Here is a 16,290-nt window from a genome sequence, read left to right as displayed (position 1 = left end):
ATCTTAATCCAGCCTTTACAGTAATGTTGCAATGTACCTTTGTGGATATTGTATATTCTCGTCAAACTAAGAAATGCACTTTTGCATAAAAATTACCTTATATACACGCTTTTAACCCAGGTCAAACCGCATACAACATAACCATGATTTGCCGGTACATAATCTGTTGGCAGATCATAGTCTATGTTGTTTGTTCTGCTGATAACAAACTCCATAGATCTAGATCTGCCGGCGCCTTATGCAACAGTAGATGTGTGTCTATGTAGTTTGCAGTTAGACCCGAATTAAACGCGAGTACAGACGGTAACCTCCTATTGAAATTGCAAAAGAAAAAAAAAAACATTAAGGATTGGCTTGAAACCGATCTGATTTATCTCACAATTCTAAATTAGTTGAGTGCCATTGTGAGAATATTTTATCAATGAACAACGGTTTACCACATACATAAGATAATCTCTGGCCTCGTGCCTGCAAAAACACACACACAAAAACCCCAGAGGAAACACCCCATCCCCCAACAAAAATAAATCCTGAAGTTACATGTCCATTTATTTGTTCACTGGTTAATGAGATCAGTATTTGCTGTCTAAACATGTTATATGATACATGTGAAAACTGTGGACGTAAGAAAACAATGTTATTTGTAAATGGAAAATAGATCGAAATTAGTAAAGGAACGCTAATTAACGTAAACAGTCTGTGCTGATAAATAAAACAAATAACGGCAATTCTTCCTATTGGCTTACATAGTCATGAGCCAGTAAAGGTACACCGCTGCGCCATTGAGAGACTAACTGAATTTGGTGTGTGTGTGTGTGTGTGTGTGTGTGTGTGTGTGAAAGAGAGCAAGCCGTAGTTTATCTCCCTTTCGTAGTGCCATTGCACTCGTTTTAATCAAAGTACTTTATCCACAAGGTAAGGTTCATTCTATATATTGATTATGGGAGCTCTTCGATATTGTCAAGGAGTTGAAACATTTCATATTTCTATCCGAAGGTTTTTATTAGCAAATCATATCTCAAATCGGAACACAAAAAAACCCTTTGTATATTCAAACGCTAAACAGCTAGGAAAAGGTACAACTAGCAATAATAAATCAGAAGGTGATTCATTCATGCGCAGAGGTTGACCTTTATTTCTTTTCAATATCCCGATGTTAGTTAATCCCTCTAAACGGACCTGAGTCAATAAAAAATATGCTCTCTGTCTATTGAAATACTGAATGCAAGATCAGGTAAAACGAGCAATAAAAACTCCAATGCGGAGCCATTCAATTGCGCAGATCGATCATTTTTAACTTTAATTATCCTGGCATTTGTTTACTACTGGTTAGTCCCTTCATATCGATCTCAAATCTGATCGCACTGGAGACAATAGCCCATCTGATGATCAGTTTAATAATTCGTTGTACGCAAATAGTGTGGATTATGATGGTGTAGACAGTCTAAACATTCAAGGTATGTTCTTTCTTTTAATTTTAATAATTACTAGAAACGACTATAATTAGTTTAGTTTTAATTGTATATCTAATTTGCCACTCTGTTTCTTCGCTCCAATGGAATGTGCACACCTCAAAATCTTAAAGGCGATTGGAGAGTAAGACTACATTCCATACTTTTAGCATACATATCGAAACCTTGTTTCCGGTAATTGGGATCATTCGGTTTACTCGGACGTAATCGACTCTCATGTGTGAAAATATCAACTTCATACATATCCGCATGATTTTAAATACAGCTTACAAAGTCGTATAAATAGATGTTGCAATGCTTTTGATAACACGAGTCCTTACTAAAGAACTTATTTTTAGATGGCGGTTGTTAAGGTTTGTATTTTTCACATACGTTAAATGTGCGGTAGAGATAAATACTGAGTAAATCATCTCTTCAATCAATGAAAATCGACTTCTGATTGGTTTGTAACCAGAATAACGTAAATGTTAAACTTATCGATACATCCTAAATCTCTTCGGAAACTAAATGGCTAGGAATCATACACCGTAGTTCCTAGAAGTTGTGCAAGAGTCGCCAGAAAGTTAACAGATGTCAATATGCCTATTATAACACATCTCATACCAGGGTCAAACTTTCCAGATAAATTAATCTCCCAAACCTGTTCTGATACTGATGACACAAACCGTCCGTCAGTATCAGCACCGGTTGGAGGAGGTTGGTGGCTGATTTATCAAAATAGAGTCGGACTGGCCCAGCGGGGATACCTGGAGATTTGCGGGGGCGGGGACATGATTGGACAATCCCTAGTCTTCATACTCGATTACACTTAGACTCTCTTTCAATAGAAAAGTAATGATTGATGATTCTTCTACGAGTAGTAACTTATATGACAACAATAGACCATGTTCCCTAGACTGCTTGATGAATATAAAGAAGGTTTTTTAACCCTTAGAGTCCATGTAAAATGTCCCAAAAGAAGCAATACAAACCTCAGATTTTAGTGCGAGTGTGGATTTGAAGAGTTTCGTGAATACAGGGCCACTTATTCCAAAATGAATTTGCTAATCATTACTGAACAGGCCAAGTACCTAAGTATTCATATTTAAATATGTCAAAGTTTTAGATGATCTTCCCTTTAAGAACTTTTCCAGATGAATAACGATGGAAATGGTTGAGCTTATTCGAAGGTCAAACCTATTATTACAAGTCACTATCCATCATTAAAGAGGTACGCTTAAGACTGGCTTACAAAAGTTACTTATGTACACCTTCTAAAAGTAGATTTAAAACAATGGACACTTTAATGTTTTTATTTTTCTCTTTCATGCACTTTGATTGCATGGGAAACATATTGACTATGCGCTTAATACATAACATGTACTGTGTGCGTTTCTGCACCATATCAGTTTATATTCATTGCAAATAAAGACAATGCACGTGGTAGTTTTCAACTTACCGGCACTATTTTAAAATATCGCTCCCTTGTACGTTGACAAAGTAGGGCAGCGAAGAACTGTTTAAGATGTTTGAGCATCTTCATAATGAGAGGCAAAAAGATGAGGTAATTTATTTGTATCTCCTTCATTAAATCAGTTTGATGTTTGTTGTGAACTAGATAGAAAATATTACATGCAACATTATTCCGATGCGGGAGAGGGGTAACTGGGAGTGGGGTGGGGGGTAGATGCCAACAGTAAATGCAGCCTCTAAGAAAAAAATTGTCTTCGTGCGATATATCGGTACCAACAACAACAACAAAACCATTAAAAACATCCATTTTATTGAATTTTGAACCGATCTCGAGGAAAAGAAGAAAAACTATTCAAACACGTGTACTCCGTATTTGAAGGGTAACGAGCAACTTGTTCTATATACCGAGCTTTAAGACAGATGTACCTGTACGCAGGCTTGTGAGAACGATTTACGCAGAGTAGTTTTTTAAATAAATTGTTCTTGTATTATACATCTTATTCACACTGGGAATTGCAACTAATATCTGCATATATCACACAGCTTATTTGATAAAAATAACAAAATATAATTAATTAATGAAATAAATAACAATCCAAAATATAATTAAACCATAATTTAATAATAACTTACATTTTCGAAAAAAGAGGAAATCTCTCTCCCCCCTGATATGTTTGTCTGTTAGTTTTAAAATATTTTAATTCTATTACATGTTATTGTAATGTAATATTGTTTACTGGACTTGATTATTTTAGAATTAAGTTCATTTCTGTTTGACTTCATTGATTTTTTTAAAATTTATTTCATTGATGTAAATACCTAATAATAGAAACATTGTTTCTAGTTCCTGACAGATTTGGTTAATAACTTTTTTATTTTTTAATTCTTTCTCAGAGTAGGAATCATTAAGTTGAGTCAAGGTCATATCTGGACTACGTGACGTGAGGCACGTCTTAATTCGTAAACAAATTTAATTTGTTTCCAGAAGAATGAACTCTTGACCCACATCCGGGAATCTGTTTTGCGTTTTAGTTAGTTTTATAACTGATGTTATGATAAGAATTCTATCAGTCGTGCCTTAACACTTGAGCAGTCAAGTTGTTTTATGTTGTGACTAGTTTGGGGCTGAATTTTTTTCTTCTTCAAATTATTTAATTTCAAGTGATTGTTTTTCCTGGAGATACGAGTGCTCTAAATTAATTCTTGGACAAGGACATTTACCGAAATTTATTCATAATTGAAAAACTGGAATAATATTTTCTGTGATTCAACAAGAGACTGTTGATACATCAGTACAACGCTGACTATTGCCTACGTCATAGTCTTCCAGCTTGGATTTTCATCGGGATTTAAACTGTGATTCGCCTAGAACTTTTCATTGATAGGACTCATGGTTTTTAGTTCTTGGATTACAATTTTAATTTAATTCGCAATATCGTAAGTTCGTTTTTCTTTTTTTTATACTTTGTAATATTGGGAAATAAATTGTTTGTTAAATTTTACAAAGCTTGTTGCCTTCACTCTTTTCTATTACTTATTGTAAGAGCACAAACTCGTAACAGAAAATTGGGGGCTCGTCCGGGATACGAATTTTGACTAAAACATTTCAGAAAACTTTGTTTTTGAAATTCAAATTCCCCTTGTTTCTGAATTTTAAGTCCCAAGTATTATTTCACATTTTATAAATTTTAGTGAAATCAACAGGCTTATTTTACAATATCATCAAATGGGGAGATCTTTCATTCAAATCCTACCCAGGAACAGTTAGACTGTTTGAACAAAGATGAATTGATTCAACTTGCCAAAAAATATTATCTTTCTGAGGCAAAAGCTGCTTTAACGAAGCAAGAAATGAAAAATATTTTGGTCCAGTATTTGGTGGAAAAGAATGTTTTGGATAAAAATGTTTTGCTTTCGATCAGTAACTCTGTATCAGACCCTGACATACATATAAAGGAATTAAAATTAAAATGCAAGATGGAATTGGGGTTATGAAAGCTGGAATTTCAGAAGGATAAAGAATAAAAACAAATGCAGTTACAGAAAGAGGAAAAACAGATGCAAATGCAGTTACAAGCAGAGAAAGAGGATAGAGAGACAAATACAGTGACAGAAAGAACAAATGCAGTTACAGAAAGAAGAGAAGCAAATGCAGTTAAAATCGGAGCAAGAGGAGAGAGCCAGACAGATGCAAATGCAAAGAGACAAGGAAAAGGAGGCATATCAATGTAGGATAAAAGATATAGAGCTAGCAAGTGAAATGCACGTTTCCTCATCATATACAAATTCAAATTTTGATGTTACTAAAAATATTAGGTTAGTTCCCCCTTTTAAAGAAAAAGAAGTAGACAAATATATTCATTATTATGACAAAATTGCTGAAATTTGAAATGGCCAAGGGAGCATTTGACTCAATTATTACAGTGTGCACTTTTTCGCAAAGCCCGGGACATCTATGCATCCATGTCAGTACAGCAGACTGCTGATTATGATCTGGTGATGGAATTCATCTCAAAGGATTATGATTTAGTCCCTGAGACTTATCGACAAAATTCACGAACTATAAAAAACGAAGCTGGACAAACTCATGTCGAATTTGCAAGAGAAAAAGAGCAGTTATTTGATAGGCGGTGCGTAGCCAACAAAGTTGATCAAGATCACAAAAATCTCAGACAACTCGTCTTACTTGAAGAGTTCAAGAAATCTGTCCATAGTGACGTTAAGACTTATCTTGATGAGCATACGGTCGAAAACTTGGAAATGCTGTTCTTTATGCGGATGAGTATACCTTAGCTCATAAAATTTCCTTTGTAAGCAAGTCTTCCACTCAGCAGTCTCTGGTAGAAAAAAAAGTATTTCAGCCTAATGCAAGCCCTTCTAAAACTCAACTGGCCCAACTTCTAAAAATCAAACTTCAGAAAAGCTTGATTCAAGATCCTTGTCTCTTCCTACGTGTACCTATTGCAAGAAAAAAAGGACACGTTATTTCTGATTGCTACAAATTGAAAAATAGGCATCAGAATCAAGACAGACCTATTCCAAATGTTCTTATTTGTAAGAGGTCAAGGTCACGGTCATGTATTGAAAGCAATACATTTGTTGGGTCTAATAAACTCCAGTCTGATTTTATTATGAAGAATTATAAACCATTCATGTCGAAGGGTTCTATATCACTCGTGGGTGATTCAGCCAATCCCATCCCTATTAAAATTTTAAGGGACACAGGACCTTCTCGGAGTAGTTTATTATCGGGTACTTTGCCTTTTTCTGAGAAGTCTTCTTTTAATGAGAGTGTTCTTATTCAGGTAGTAGAGTGCGGCTTTGTTAATGTTCCTCTCCATTGTGTAAATTTTTCATCAGACTTAGTCTCAGGACCCGTGACAGTCGAAACAGTGTATGTTTCACCCGTTGAGAGAGTTCTTTTATTACTAGGCAACGACCTAGCTGGAGATAAGGTTATGGTTATTCCATTTGTAACTGACAAGCCTTGCTTGGATCAGAAAGTCGATCCTATTGAGAAAGAAGTCCCTGATTATTCACAGCTTGTGCAGTTACTAGAGCTATGGCAAATAAGGCTCTTGAGAATGATGTTGATCAGGAAAGTATTCCTTTAGCTGACACATGTATTGGTCGGGCTTTTGATGCGGTCACTTTCACTCCTTGTTTGGATCAATCAAAGGGTATTGATCACAGTGATCCTCTTAATTACTCATTCTCTTTATTCTAATCAGGGTTGCAAACGACAATCACAGTCATCAAACAGCAAAAAGATCCAATGACCTCCTGTTTGTTTCAAAGAGCCATTAGTGAAACTGAAGCCACCGAAGTACCTGTCTGTTATTTCATTACAAATGTGATTATTATGAGAAAATGAAGACACCCCCCACCCCCCGAGGTACCTGCTGGTGACGAGTGGTCAGTGAAGTATCAAATTGTAATTCCAAAATCGTACAGACAGGAAATTCTTAGTCTGGCCCATAAAACTCCTTTGGCTGGTCATTTAGGGATTAGTAAGACTTATCACAAGATCACGACTCACTTCTATTGGCCACAAGTTAAAAAGTACTGAAAATTTTGTCATACTTATCTAATGGTAGGAAAATCCAATCAGGTGATACCCAATGCTCATCTGCAACCTATTCCTGCATTTGACGAACCGTTTATCAGAATAATGGTAGATTGTGTTGGTCCCTTACCTAAGACAAGGTCAGGTAACCAATAATTGTTGACCATAATGTGCGTGAACAAGGTTCCCAGAGACAATTCCTTTGAGGAATATTAAAACTAAAACAATAGTGAAAGCTTTGATAAAGTTTTGTTTACTCACTTTGGCCTTCCCAAATCTGTCCAATCGGATTAAGGGTCAAATTTTAGGTCTGAAATTTTCCAGCTAATTATGCTTGAATTTGGTACCCTGCAATTCAAGTCATAAGTGAAACTATGGTTCGACAGAACGTCAATGGAGATAACTTTTGAGTCTGGTAATGGAATTCTGTCTCTCTTGCTCGTTATTCAAAGTTTTCCTCAGATTAGGTATTACGGCCGTTACAAAGTTAAGAAGAAAATGAATGAGTTAAATTAAAATCAAAGTACTCTTGTGATGTAAATAATTTAAAGGAGTACCAGTATGCTGATAGAGATAGCCAGGTTAATCATGCAATTAATTTAGTTGTACCTGTCCCACTCAGTGAGGATTTAAGCGAAAGAGTGCAATCGGACTCTACTGATTTTAGAGTAACAAATCTTTGGAATTCAAACATTATGAGTAATCAGGACCAGAAACTTTCACATTTGCAACAACAAGACAGGAATAATCTTAAACAGTTATTACTTGAATATGAGCACTTATTTCCAGATGTTCCCACAAGAACAAACAAAATTTACCATGACTTTAAAATAGTAAATTTCACACCTGTGAAACAACGTCCGTACAGGATGAACCCTCTCAAACAGGAATACTTAAAAAAAGTAATTCAGTATTTGCTGGAGAATTATTTCATAAAGCCCAGTAAAAGTGACTGTAGTTCATCATGTATACTTGTTCCGAAACCAGATAAAACTTTCCGCATGTGCACTGATTATATAAAAGTGAACAGTGTGACTAAAACAGATTCATTTCCATTACCAAGAATCGGTGATTGCATTGATAAAATTTTAAATGCAAGGTATGTCAAAGCCGTTTGGGATGAAGAGTTCGCCAAGTACTTTTCAACGTTTAATGAACATGATTACGTCTGGTTTAGATAATTGTGATGCTTACATTGATGGTGTCATCACATACAACGACACATGGAAAGAATATCTAGCGACAATTCGGAAAGTCTTTGACAGACTCACTGATGTAAGTTTGACAATCAATTTATCCAAAAGTGAGTTTTGCCGTGCTTGTGTAACAATTCTATGACATATCGTGGGGCATGGACAAGTTAAATCTATATATGCTAAGGTAAGACTATCTCTGAATTCCCTGTGCCTATCAATAAAAAGCAACTGATGCGATTTTTGGGTATGGTTGGATATTATCGGAAATTTTGTTCCAATTTTTCCATAATTGCTGAACCATTGACAAATTTATTGAGTAAGAAAAACAAGTTTCACTGGATTAAAAAATATCAGGAGGCTTTTGATAAGTTAAAAGCCATACTAAAGAGTGCCCTAGTTCTTACAGATCTAAATTTCAGTCAATCATTCAAACTGTATGCTGATGCAAGTGATGTTGGGGTTGGAGCAGTATTGATTCAAAATGATAAAAATTGTGTTTTCTAAGAAATTAAATAAGCACCAGAGAAGTTATTCTTCAATCGAGAAGGAATGTTTGGTTCTGATATTGGCATTACACCACTTTGAAATTTACATTAGTTCAGCTCCTTCTCCGATTATTGTGCTTAGAGATCGCAACCCCCTTACTTTCATCGGCAAGATGAAGAACAAAAATCAGATATTATTAAGATAGAGTTTGTTGTTACAGGAATATAATATCGATATCAGGCACGTCAAGGGAAAAGACAACTTTATAGCAGACGCACTTTCCGTGTATAGAAATGTTTTATTTCATGTATACTTTGTATCATTCATAAGATTTCTTTTTCATGTTATTTTTTATAAACCACATATATAATTGACCTATGGTAAAAAGAAAGCTTTATTATATGAATCTTTTTTTTTTCATTTATGGGATGAAGTGTTATGTATATTTAAATTAAATGTTTATCTGTTAGTTTTAAAATCTTTTTATTCCATTAAATGTTATTGTAATGTGATATTGTTTACTGGACTTGATTTTTTTATACAATTAAGTTCAGTTCTCTTTGACTTAATTGATTTTTTTATATAAATTTATTTCATTGATGTAAATACCTAATAATAGAAAAATTGTATCTATTTGCTGACCTTAAAATCATTGACAGGTTTGGTAAACAACTTTTTTTATTCTTTCTAAGAGTAGGAATCATTAAGTTGAATCAAGGTCATATCTGGACTACGTGATGTGAGGCACGTCTTAATCTGTAAACAAATTTATATTTTTTCCAGAAGAATGAACTCTTGACCCTCATCCGGGAATCTGTTTTGCGTTTTAGTTAGTCTTATAACTAATGTTATTATAATAATTATATCAGTCGTGCCTTAACACGTGAGATGTTATTTTATGTTGTGACCAGTTTGGGGCTGAATTTGTTTCTTCTTCAAATTATTTAATTTCAAGTGATTGTTTTTCCTGGAGATACCAGTTACTTTAAATTAATTCTTGGACAAGGACATTTACCGAAATTTATACAGAATTTGAAAACTGGAATAATATGTTCTGCGATTCAACAAGAGACTGTTGACACATCAGTACAACGCTGACTATTGCCTACGTCATCACCATCAATCTTGGATTTTCATTGGGATTTGAAATGTGGTTCATTTAGAACTTTTAATTGACAGGACTTGTGTTTTTAAATTCTTGGGTTACAATTTGGATTCAATTCACAATACCGTAAGTTCTTTATTCTTTTTTTTTTAATTTGTAATATTGGAAAATAAATTATTTGATAAATTTAACAAAGCTTGTTGTCTTTACTCTTTTTTGTTACTTATTTTAAGACCATTAGCGAAATAAAGTTGAGGAATGTCCCATACGATGGATGTATGAGTGGTATTGTGTCCAATATAATGGTTACATGAGTGGTATTGTGTCCAATACGATAGATACATGCGTGGTATTTTGTTCCATACAATGGGCGCATGCATGGTATTGTGACGCATACAATGGACGCATGCGTGGTATTGAGTCCAATACGATGGACACATGCGTGGTATTTTGTCGTTTTGATGAATGCGAGTGTTAATGTCAGCTGAATTCACGCTCATACTGATTTTGAATGAATGGATGTACCTTCATTAAAGGAAAGTGCCTATCTACTTAAGTTATTCAGCACATAAAATGTTGAAACGAATCATTTAAATAGCCACAAGAATTCTGTATGAACTAGTTCAACATCCTAATGTAGAATAAAATCAGATGGCCTTGGTTTTGGTCCAATTTATGTCGGTTTTGTTTTAAAGGATCTTTTATTTCATGGATAACTCACGTAAAAGCGCACAAAGATAAACATGACAGCAATGCATTTTGTGCCTAAGTGTATATCCATGTTTTAGATGTAAAGAGTTCTAAAACCACGTAACGATCATTGTTTTCTGTCATCTTTTTTCAAATTGAGAAAAAAGACCTGTATGTTATTACACAACAGCGGACAGTGATTTACTACTAACAAGTAATCAAAGTAGTTTTTTAAGTGACATCCTTTCGCTGATTATAGGTCAGAGATAATCCCTTTTATCTCATGCTTATAACTGACTGCCGGCCTTCAAAAGGACTTACCTTAATTTCTTTGTTTCATGTTTTTGAATTAGTAAATTGAGAAGAAGAAGATACTATAACTTGGAGAGAAAAAGTTATTTGTTATGTTTTCTTTTCTTTTCTTATACATCTACTGAAATTGGAGTTCAAGGTGTTCTTATACATTGTGATTACCGTTAATGTGTCCCCTCTCAAGAAGAAAAAAAAAAGAAAAGTGTTTTATGTGTATGTTTTTGCCCATAAGGTCTGTGGTGTTGTATTCTAATTTTAAAACATAATTTTTGAAACAAAAATTTGAGAAACAGTCACCGGTATCCTTTCAAACACACCGTAGCGTTTGTAAGCTGTCGTAACGACTGTCAGTTTGCTCTCAGGGCTGCGATGTTACGAATACATCAGACAATGCGTGTTCGCAGTAAATCGCTGTGCAATGTACATAACAAATCGCTGTACAATGTAAATTGGCGCAGTTTGTTCAGACGATTCAGATTTCGAGGCTCCGTTGACAATGGCCCAAAAAGTAGGTCGTCAGAGTATTGTGAAGTGAGCTTATACCAGATCGCTATCAAATGTTCTTTCGTGGCAAGCCAAGTTGGACATATCTTCGTATTTCGGCGACTTTGTGCACTCCCCTCCCCAGTAGCAGCTGATATATTTACAGAACTGGAATGAAGTGAAATGCAAAATTAGCATGACATTTTCTCGCACGTGCCTGAGCTTTACACGGAGATAAAAATGACATCAATAAATTCAAATTATACTTCTTCCATTATAACAAATACTCTAAAATTGACTGGAGCGGTCAGACATGAGTATTTCACAAAAATTTTAAAATGAACACAAACTAATGAATTATTCCACACATAATAATGTGACAAAGGTACATTCTATTGAATTAAAAAGTTTTCAGAGAGCTGATGTAATTCCGTTCAATAGAGCAACAATGTCGGAATCTAGAGATAACAAAGTTTGTACGAAATAAAAGTATGGTTAAAACTGTTTTGAAGAAACAAACGTATTAATATGTTGATTGTAAGCATTAGAACGATCTACTTAACTTTTTCAAACAGTATTCTGATTTACAGATTACATTATACGATCATGTCATTGAAAGAAGTAGCAAGATAGTTAAAACAATGCAATGCGGGTTAAGAATAAAGTGTGCGCAAATACGCAAATCTGTATCAGACAACATTTAAAGTATAACAAACAATCTCGTAAACTCTGCATGATCAATCTACAATGATTCGGTAGAAACAGAGATAGAATTTATAGACAACGGAGTTTGATGGTGTGGTATGTTAAGTAGCTGCAGCATTGTCACGGATAGAAATGGCAAAATTTGACGTCAAATGTTAAAACTTCGTATGTTTGAAAGGATTTAAAAAGAAAAATTAAACGTTACAAACTGCTGAAAAAGAAAATTACTTGGTGTCGACAGTCGTCCTGTTAACTTCTTGTTAACTCAGAAATACAATTTACAGTGGTAAAGTAGTCTCCAGATGTTTTTATTTCGTTTTAAGCGATCGAGAAAGAACAGTACATAACTTACCTTTACTATGGTCCTGAATCTCCAGTTACTTACACGAAACGTGAGCAAAAAAAAAGCAAAGATTTTTTTTAAAAATAAAAATCCGATGAATTTGAACAATGATAAATTGAGCAATATGTATATACATCGCAGAAACAGCTGAGAACACTTTCGCCACGAAACAATGTTTGTTAGTTTCATGCATGACCACTGGCTAGCAGACTTTATTAACATGCCAACCAACGAAAAGAACAGCAATGGATGTAAATACATTTTAACAGTGATATATATTTCATCGAAATTATATTGAGCTGAACATATACAAACATTAAAGAGATATCATGCACACAGTACAAATTTAATTATTTAGATGCAGATTATGTAAACAAAATAATGTGTCTATTAATTATACTAAATTGCCGTTCATGACATCAACACACCACAGGGCAACAAAAGTCAGAGACAGCAGGATCGAATATAATCTCATGCAATTAGAATCACGGTGATATTATGTTTAGCTAAGATATAATTCTTATTAAGACATTGATGTAATCAGGAGAGAACGAGATCGAGAGAGAAATACAAAATGCAAAGAGTATCCTAGCAGCTAATTGTCGCTGTGTGTGTGCCGCTGTGACAATATCTATTTTATCATATACAAATCCAAAGTTAACAAAGCATGATTAAAGCCTCATAACGTTCTGATTAAATGGATGATGTAACCCAAGCCTACGTAATTAAATGTTAATTAGTAACCAACGGAGACTTCACGTGAAATAGGAAAAGAAGACATTAATTATGTCTTAATTATGAAAATAATTCATAAGTGTATCTTACCAATATATTGGTGCTATTTTTTTATTACATTAAATTGTGCATTTGATACTTTGCATGTATTCAAATAATTATGTCAATTGCTTGACAGTCTTCGTGTATAAAAAGTATAAATTCTACAACTTATTAATAATTTTTAAAAATCCCATTTCACAACGTAGTTTAATTTTCACTTACACTAGATAAAGTAGAAGAAAAGAAAATATTAATTGTGTTTTAATTTGTACAGATTCACCTTGAAATTGGCACATAAAATCACAACCTATGCTCCATCAAACGACATCAGATTTAGTTTTAGTTTATTATCAATGTCACTAAAAAGGTAGGTAGATAAGTAGATAGGTAGAGGTGTGTATGTGTGCTTTTCTTCTTCTTTTTTTCTTTTTAAAACAATGGAAAAAAATTCCTTTTAAACATTCTTTCTCATCAACGTAGTCACAGGAACTAGTCCGGTGAATTTAGACCTTTGATATCGCTTCCAAGGTGTTGCAAAATACTCGAAAAAGAGCGACAAAACTCTGTATTCCAGATTGTGGAGTTATTCCAAATTGTCGCCCATAATCGCCGTGAATTACTGATGACTATTCAGTTAATGCGGTTGAAAATGCGTACTCTCTCTCTCTCTCTCTCTCTACGGATAGATAGATAGATAGATAGATATGCAGACAGATAAACATACTGACATATAGACGGCATACACAGACAGATAGATATGTAAATAGGTAGGTAGATAGACTGACATACAGATATGTAGACAGATAAACAGACAGACATATAGACGACATACACACAGATAGATAGATAGATAGATTCACTTCCCAACCTACTATCACTACCGACTCATTTACTGACCAACTTGAGCATTTCACTCATGCACCCGACTTATTCCCACTCTCATTTGCCTTCCATTTATCTGATCATTTGCCAGCTACGTACTCATTTACTCACTCGTGTAATGTGTGTGTGATTTGGATTTTTAACTTAGCTTTAAGCAATTTTTCTACTATGTCTGCTACGATGTCTGCAGTGTCAATGTTTATAGTGATCATGCCGCAGACATGTAGCATGATATCCCACCCAGTCACATTATCCTGACACCAGGTCGACCAGCCCTAAAACTAACCCCTAAATGCTGAGCGCCAAGCGACGCAGCTGTTAGTACCATTTTTATAAATCATTGGTATGACTCGGCCGGGGATCGAGCCCACGACCTACCGCTCTAACCACTAGGCCACCGTTTTCTTGCTCATACACTCACCCATTATCTCGCCTATCTACTCGCTCATTGAATAACTCCCCCGTTATCTCACTACTGGACAAAAAAAAAATGTCTCTGAACGGAACGCACAGAACAGTGACGTTTCTATAAAAGTGCAAACTGTAAAGCAATGACAAGCAATGGAAACACACTTTAGAATTTAATTAATGAACTATGTAACAATGTAAACATATGTCTAAAATTTGACGAAAGAACTATTGACTAGCAATGGAAACACACTTTAAAATTTAATTAATGAACTCTGCAACAATGTAAGCATATGTCTAAAATTTGACGAAAGAACTATAAACATTCGTACCCTCCTTGAAGCCGCCATAGTTGTTGGAACTAAAAATTGCGCATGCTCAGATTTAAGAAGCAGTTTTGACGTCACTGTTCTGTTCGTTCCGTTCCAAGATATTTTTTGTCTAGTAATATTCCTTAATCATCCAGCAACCGGCTCAGTCTCCAATTCCCATACGCCCTTCCATCCTATCTAAAATTAACCCGCCTAATCATATCAATTTCATTCAGCAGTTTCAGTCTCTTGTTTGGACACAAGTGTTAAACCCAGTACAAATCCATTGCCTCTGGTCTTTATATAATTTTCTAATGTTATTCAAAGCATATAAAGACTGGTGCATGGTCATAGAACAACTTCAACGTGGAATTCAATAAAGTTCACATAATAGTTCCTAAATTCCTATGAGTTCCTGCAGATCGATACTTAGATAACAATCTGGAATGATTTATCACATTCTTAAGAGGTAATATGGTTCTGGGGGTTATCGGACCATCTTTTTATTCCTTCATATCTGCCTTTTTTCTTTTTTTTTTAACCCAGGAGTACATTTACAGGATTAGGACTTAACTACTCTGTCCTAGTAGGGGGTCTGAATGACGCATGCCAGTTATCAGCAGTAGTTAGTTCATATATCGATTAATCCACTTGATCGCCTCACTAAGCCGTAGAGACGGCGCGTGGCTGTTAAGAACACAGTTCTCCGGCAGAAAGGTAAAATAGTTAAATAAACCTAATCTCTCTCTCTCTCTCTCACACACACACACACACACACACACACACACACACACACACACACACGCCTACCTCTGTTCGACGAACCAAAATGTTTCGCTATAAATGTATCTTTAAATGAATACTAACACATCTTCTGTCAATCGAGCCTCTTTCCGTTACATTAGCAAACACCTGATATTATTTTATATTTCTTTTTCATTTGATATATTGAAGAAAATACTTAAAAAAAAACTATTAGCAGATTTATTCAAAACATTGCTGGTAAATTTTTATCCTCTGCAAATTTATTCCAGTTCATAGACCTGAGTCCTACAAATTTAGTTGAACTGAATTGATGCATAAGTTTTCTTCTGAAAGTAGTCACGATAAAAACATCTTGTTTGGCTGAATTGTAATTACTTGACTGCTTGTGTGTTTCAAGCGAAAAGTGTATGATATTAACTTTATCTACAAAGGTAGTTTATCGTTGATTTCAGATTAGTAACGTACTGAATTATCTCTAACAGAACAATAAAGAGAAAATAACATTGAAATCGTATCACTAAAGAGATCGTAACGGATCAAGGATTTGAACATTAACGTAAAAGGCTGGCAAAGGGAAAAGACATTTGAGACCGCTATAAAGTCAGGCACATACATATACAATTATAATGCAAGAAAGACGTAATATTATATCCAACCACTGAAAGTGCTTAACACACTTTCAATTACCATTAAGTTCACGCACTGAACAAGTATTAGTATGTGTTTGATACTCTGAATGCCATATCCTCTAGAATATTTCCTAATCGATCGGATGATCAATAATCTGTTTGATATGCTATGGTCATGCCGAGGGCGTAGCATTACACCCCCGTACTA

General features: G+C 34.7%; 1 protein-coding gene across 2 annotated transcripts in view; it reads left to right on the top strand.

Annotated features, from left to right (window-relative positions):
* The first annotated feature begins 1,345 nt into the window (after positions 1-1,345).
* LOC149801027 (uncharacterized) overlaps positions 1,346-16,290 on the top strand; it is a 31,368-nt gene continuing 16,423 nt past the window's right edge. Inside the window, exon 1 of one of the 2 annotated variants that reach the window (XM_089955057.1) lies at positions 1,346-1,457. The gene's annotated coding sequence lies outside the window, so the exon portion shown is untranslated. Of the gene's footprint in view, positions 1,458-15,272; positions 15,406-16,290 lie in introns of those variants that run through there. The other variant, XM_089955055.1, reaches the window with a different exon arrangement.

Source organism: Sinohyriopsis cumingii, chromosome 4 (genome assembly GCF_028554795.1).
Source record: "Sinohyriopsis cumingii isolate HCF-2022 chromosome 4, ASM2855479v2, whole genome shotgun sequence".
Lineage (NCBI taxonomy): Eukaryota > Metazoa > Mollusca > Bivalvia > Unionida > Unionidae > Sinohyriopsis > Sinohyriopsis cumingii.
Note: the sequence above shows the minus strand (reverse complement) of the source record. Positions and strands in the feature narration are given on the sequence as shown.